Source organism: Anomaloglossus baeobatrachus, chromosome 4 (assembly GCF_048569485.1).
Source record: "Anomaloglossus baeobatrachus isolate aAnoBae1 chromosome 4, aAnoBae1.hap1, whole genome shotgun sequence".
Lineage (NCBI taxonomy): Eukaryota > Metazoa > Chordata > Amphibia > Anura > Aromobatidae > Anomaloglossus > Anomaloglossus baeobatrachus.
In genome coordinates this window covers 653,868,226-653,874,225 of record NC_134356.1, presented here as the reverse complement: position 1 = coordinate 653,874,225, position 6,000 = coordinate 653,868,226, and positions in this window count along the sequence as shown.

The following is a 6,000-nucleotide window of genomic DNA, read 5'->3' as shown; positions in this document are numbered from 1 at the left end:
ATTGGAGGGGTGCAAGAGTGTTGGAAGGGAGGCCAGAGAGCAGGGGTCGCGGTAGTCGAGGCGGGAGATGATGAGGGCATGCACTAATGTTTTTGCTGATTCTTGGTTAAGGAAGGCACGGATCCGGGAGATATTTTTGAGTTGTAGTCGGCATGAGGTGAAGTGGGCTTGGATGTGTGGTTTGAAGGATAGAGCAGAGTCGAGGGTTACTCCAAGGCAACGAGCTTGTGAGACTGGGGAAAGTGAGCAACCATCAAGTTTGATGGAAAGGCTTGTTGGAGGAGATGAGTGAGGAGGAGGAAAGACAACGAACTCTGCTTTGTCCATGTTAAGTTTTAGGAATCGCGCAGAGAAGAAGGATGAAATAGCAGACAGACATTGTGGAATTTTGGTTAGTAGAGAGGTAATGTCAGGTCCAGAGAGGTAGATCTGTGTGTCATCGGCATAGAGATGATACTGAAAGCCGTAAGATTCTACGAGCTGTCCCAGGCCGAAGGTGTAGATGGAGAACAGCAGGGGTCCAAGAACTGAGCCTTGGGGGACACCGACAGATAGGGGGCGAGATGAGGAAGTGGTGTGAGAATGGGAGACGCTGAAAGTTCGGTCGGTTAGTTATGAGGAGATCCAAGATAGGGCCAAGTCTGTGATGCCCAGAGATGAGAGAATCCGTAGTAGGAGGGAATGGTCTACTGTGTCGAAGGCAGAGGACAGGTCCAGGAGGAGAATAGAGTAGTGTCGCTTGGCTTTGGGGGTTAGTAGATCATTGGTGACTTTGGTTAGGGCAGTTTCAGTAGAGTGATGTGGTCGGAAGCCAGATTGCAGCTGGTCAAAGAGGGAGCAGGATGAGAGGTAGGAGGACAGTTCTAGATGGACATGCTGTTCCAGTAGTTTTGAGGCATAGGGGAGAAGGGATATGGGGCGATACTTTGACAAAGAGGATGGGTCAAGGGAGGGCTTTTTGAGGATGGGTGTAATGGAGGCATGTTTAAAGCATGAGGGGACTACACCACTTGTTAGTGATAGGTTGAAGATATGGGTTAGGGCTGGGATGAGGACTGCGGTGATGTTGGGGATGAGGTGCGATGGAAGTGGGTCCATTGCACAGGTGGTTAGATTTGATCTTGAAAGTAGAGTGGAAAGATTGTTTTCTGTCATGGTGGAGAAGCTGGATTTGGAGGAAGAGGGCTGAGTAGCTATGATGAGGAGCCATGGTGATTGTGGGCCAAAGCTTGCTCTGATGTTGTTAATCTTCTGCTTGAAGAAAGAGGCAAAGTCTTCAGCTGAAATGAGAGGAGAGGGAGGTGGTGCTGGAGGACGGAGGAGAGAATTGAAAGTGTTGAATAGCTGTTTAGGGTTGTGAGAGAGAGCGAATATGAGGGATGAGAAGTAGGTTTGTTTTGCAGCAGGGAGTGTGGACTTGAAAGTGGTGAGGGACTCTTTATATGGAATGAAGTGCTCAGTGGAATGAGACTTCTTCCATCTGCGCTCAGCAATTCTGGAAGCCCGTCTCAGTTCTTTAGTCTGCCTTGTGTGCCAGGGTTGGCTGTTGATTGTGCGGGTTTTGGTGTGTGTGAGGGGGGCAGCTGATTCGAGAGCTGCAGAGATTGTAGTGTTGTATAAAGTTGCAGCAGCATCTGCATCGTGTAAAAATGCAATGTTTGTGAGAGGGAGAGGGACTGAGAAAGTGCGTGTAAATCAAGGTCTTTGATATTTCTGCGAGGGTGTGAAAGTTTGTGGAGGGGGGGGTTGCGTACTTGGAGAAGAGAGGGAAGAGAATGTGAGTAGGTTGTGATCAGACAGGGGGAGAGGTGAGTTAGAGATAATAGATAGGGAACAGAGGCGAGTGAAGGTGAGGCCCAGCGTGTGGCCATCTTTGTGAGTAGCTGCAGAAGACCATTGGGTGAGGACGAAGGAGGAAGCGAGTGTTAGATGTTTGGAGACAGATGAGTGGGAAGTATCAATGGGGATACTGAAATCACCCATGATGATGGTGGGGATGTCGGTGGAAATTTTTATATGTGTGTATATATATGCGTGTATATATATATATATATATATATCATACATACATACATACACACATATACACACACATACAATATTTGTATAATATATATATATATATATATATATATATATAATATATATATATATATAAAGAAGGGAATTTTGTTTACTTACCGTAAATTCCTTTTCTTCTAGCTCCAATTGGGAGACCCAGACAATTGGGTGTATAGCTTCTGCCTCCGGAGGCCACACAAAGTATTACACTCAAAAGTGTAACCCCTCCCCTCTGCCTATACACCCTCCCGTGCCTCACGGGCTCCTCAGTTTTGGTGCAAGAGCAGGAAGGAGGAAACTTATAAATTGGTCTAAGGTAAATTCAATCCGAAGGATGTTCGGAGAACTGAAACCATGAACCAAAGAAACAACAAGCCCGAAGGGAACAGGGGCGGGTGCTGGGTCTCCCAATTGGAGCTAGAAGAAAAGGAATTTACGGTAAGTAAACAAAATTCCCTTCTTCTTTGTCGCTCCATTGGGAGACCCAGACAATTGGGACGTCCAAAAGCAGTCCCTGGGTGGGTAAAAGAATACCTCGATAAATAGAGCCGACACGGCTCCCTCTTACAGGTGGGCAACCGCCGCCTGAAGGACTCGCCTACTTAGACTGGCATCTGCCGAAGCATAGGTATGCACCTGATAGTGTTTCGTGAAAGTGTGCAGGCTAGACCCGGTAGCTGCCTGACACACCTGCTGAGCCGTCGCCCGGTGCCGCAATGCCCAGGACGCACCCACGGCTCTGGTAGAATGGGCTTTCAGCCCCGAAGGAAGCGGAAGCCCCGAAGAACGGTAAGCTTCAAGAATCGGTTCCTTGATCCACCGAGCCAAGGTTGACTTGGAAGCCTGCGAACCCTTACGCTGACCGGCGACAAGTACAAAGAGTGCATCTGAACGACGCAGGGGCGCTGTGCGAGACACGTAGTACCGGAGTGCTCTCACTAGATCTAATGAGTGCAAATCCTTTTCACATCGGTGAATTGGATTAGGGCAAAAAGAAGGTAAGGTGATATCCTGATTGAGATGAAAAGGAGATACCACCTTAGGGAGAAATTGCGGAACAGGACGCAGAACCACCTTATCCTGGTGAAAAACCAGGAAGGGGGCTTTGCATGACAGCGCTGCAAGATCCGACACTCTTCGGAGTGATGTGACTGCTACTAGAAATGCCACCTTCTGCGAAAGACGTGATAAGGAGACATCTCGCAGCGGCTCGAAAGGTGGTTTCTGAAGAGCCGTTAGCACCCTGTTAAGGTCCCAGGGCTCTAGTGGGCGCTTGTAAGGTGGGACTATGTGGCATACTCCTTGCAGGAACGTGCGGACCTGCGGGAGCCTGGCCAGGCGCCTTTGAAAAAATACTGAGAGCGCCGATACTTGTCCCTTGAGAGAGCTTAGTGACAAACCTTTGTCCATTCCAGATTGAAGGAAGGAAAGAAAAATGGGTAAGGCAAAAGGCCAGGGAGTAAACCCATTCACAGAGCACCAGGACAAGAATATCCGCCAAGTCCTGTAATAGATCTTGGCGGACGTCGGTTTCCTGGCTTGTCTCATAGTGGCAATGACATCCTGAGATAACCCTGACGATGCTAGGAGCCAGGACTCAATGGCCACACAGTCAGGTTGAGGGCCGCAGAATTCAGATGGAAAAACGGCCCTTGTGACAGCAAGTCTGTGCGGTCTGGAAGGGCCCACGGTTGACCCACCGTGAGATGCCACAGATCCGGGTACCACGACCGCCTCGGCCAGTCTGGAGCGACGAGAATGGCGCGGCGGCAGTCGGACCTGATCTTGCGTAATGCTCTGGGTAACATCGCCAGAGGAGGAAACACATAAGGCAGTTGAAACTTCCTGTACTAATGCATCCGCCGCCAGAGCTCTGTGATCCTGAGATCGTGCCATGAATGCTGGGACCTTGTTGTTGTGCCGTGACGCCATGAGATCGACGTCCGGCGTTCCCCAGCGGCGACAGATCTCTCGAAACACCTCTGGGTGCAGAGACCATTCCCCCGCGTCCATGCCCTGACGACTGAGAAAATCTGCTTCCCAGTTTTCTACTCCCGGTATGTGAACTGCGGAGATGGTGGATGCTGTGGCTTCCACCCACTGCAGAATTCGCCGTACTTCCTGGAAGGCTTGACTACTGCGAGTGCCGCCCTGGTGTTGATGTAGGTGACTGCAGTGGCGTTGTCCGACTGGATACGGATCTGCCTGCCCTCCAGCCACTGATGGAACGCCAATAGGGCTAGATACACTGCCCTTATCTCCAGAACATTGATCTGAAGGGAAGACTCCCTCGGAGTCCAGGTCCCCTGAGCCCTGTGGTGGAGAAACACTGCTCCCCACCCTGACAGGCTCGCGTCCGTGGTGACCACAGCCCAGGTTGGGGGCAGGAAAGATTTTCCCTGCGATAGAGAAGTGGGAAGAAGCCACCACTGAAGAGACGTCTTGGTTGCCAGGGAAAGAGAGACATTCTTGTCGAGGGAAGTCGATCTCTTGTCCCACTTGTGGAGAATGTCCCATTGGAGTGGGCGTAGATGAAATTGCGCGAAGGGCACTGCCTCCATCGCTGCCACCATCTTCCCTAGGAAGTGCATGAGGCGCCTCAATGGGTGTGACTGACTCTGAAGAAGAGATTGCACCCCTGCTTGCAGAGAAAGCTGTTTGTCCAGTGGTAGCTTGACTACCGCTGACTGGGTATGAAACTCCATCCCGAGGTAGGTCAATGACTGGGTCGGTGTCAACTTGGATTTTGGAAAGTTGATGATCCACCCGAACTGCTGGAGAGTCTCCAGAGCGACGGTAAGGCCGTGTTGACACGCTTCCCGAGACGGTGCCCTGACTAGGAGATCGTCTAAGTAAGGAATCACCGAGTGGCCTTGGGAGTGTAGGACCGCCACAACGGATGCCATGACTTTGGTGAAAACCCGTGGGGCTGTCGCCAAGCCGAAAGGCAATGCCACGAACTGAAGGTGTTCGTCCCCTATGGCGAAACGCAAGAAGCGTTGATGTTCGGGTGCGATCGGCACATGGAGATAAGCATCTTTGATGTCGATCGATGCGAGAAAGTCTCCCTGTGACATCGAAGCGATGACCGAGCGGAGAGATTACATCCTGAACCGTCTGGTTCTCACATGTCTGTTGAGCAGTTTGAGGTCCAGAACGGGACGGAATGAACCGTCCTTCTTTGGCACCACGAACAAGTTGGAGTAAAAGCCGCGCCCCTGTTCCTGAGGGGGGACGGGAATCACAACTCCTTCTGTCTTCAGAGCGGCCACTGCCTGAAGAAGTGCGTCGGCCCGAGCAGGGGGGGGGGGGGGGGGAGGTTGTGAAGAAACGGGTTGGAGGACGAGAGGTGAACTCTATCCTGTAACCGTGAGACAGAATGTCTCTCACCCATCGGTCTTCTGCCTTCCATTCGCGCAGCCACATGGCTCTGCGGACTGCCACAGAATTAGCGGATGCCACCGCTGTACGGCTAGCAGAGTCTAGGACTGCATTCATGGCGTATGAAGAAAACGCCGACGCCTGAGAAGTCAAAGACGCAACCTGCGGAGCAGAAGTACGTGTGACCGCATTAATCTCGGTTAGACAAGCCGAGATAGCTTGGAGTGCCCACACGGCTGCAAAAGCCGGGGCAAAGGACGCGCCCGTGGCTTCATAGATGGATTTCACCAGGAGCTCTATCTGCCTGTCAGTGGCATCTTTTAGCGATGAGCCATCTGCAACCGATACCACAGATCTAGCCGCCAATCTAGAGACTGGAGGATCCACCTTGGGACACTGAGCCCAACCCTTAACTACGTCAGAGGGGAAGGGGTAACGTGTGTCAGCAAGGCGCTTAGTAAAGCGCTTGTCCGGAACCGCTCTGGGTTTCTGGACAGCATCCTTGAAGTTAGAGTGGTCGAAAAACGCACTCCGTGTACGTTTGGGGAACCGAAACTG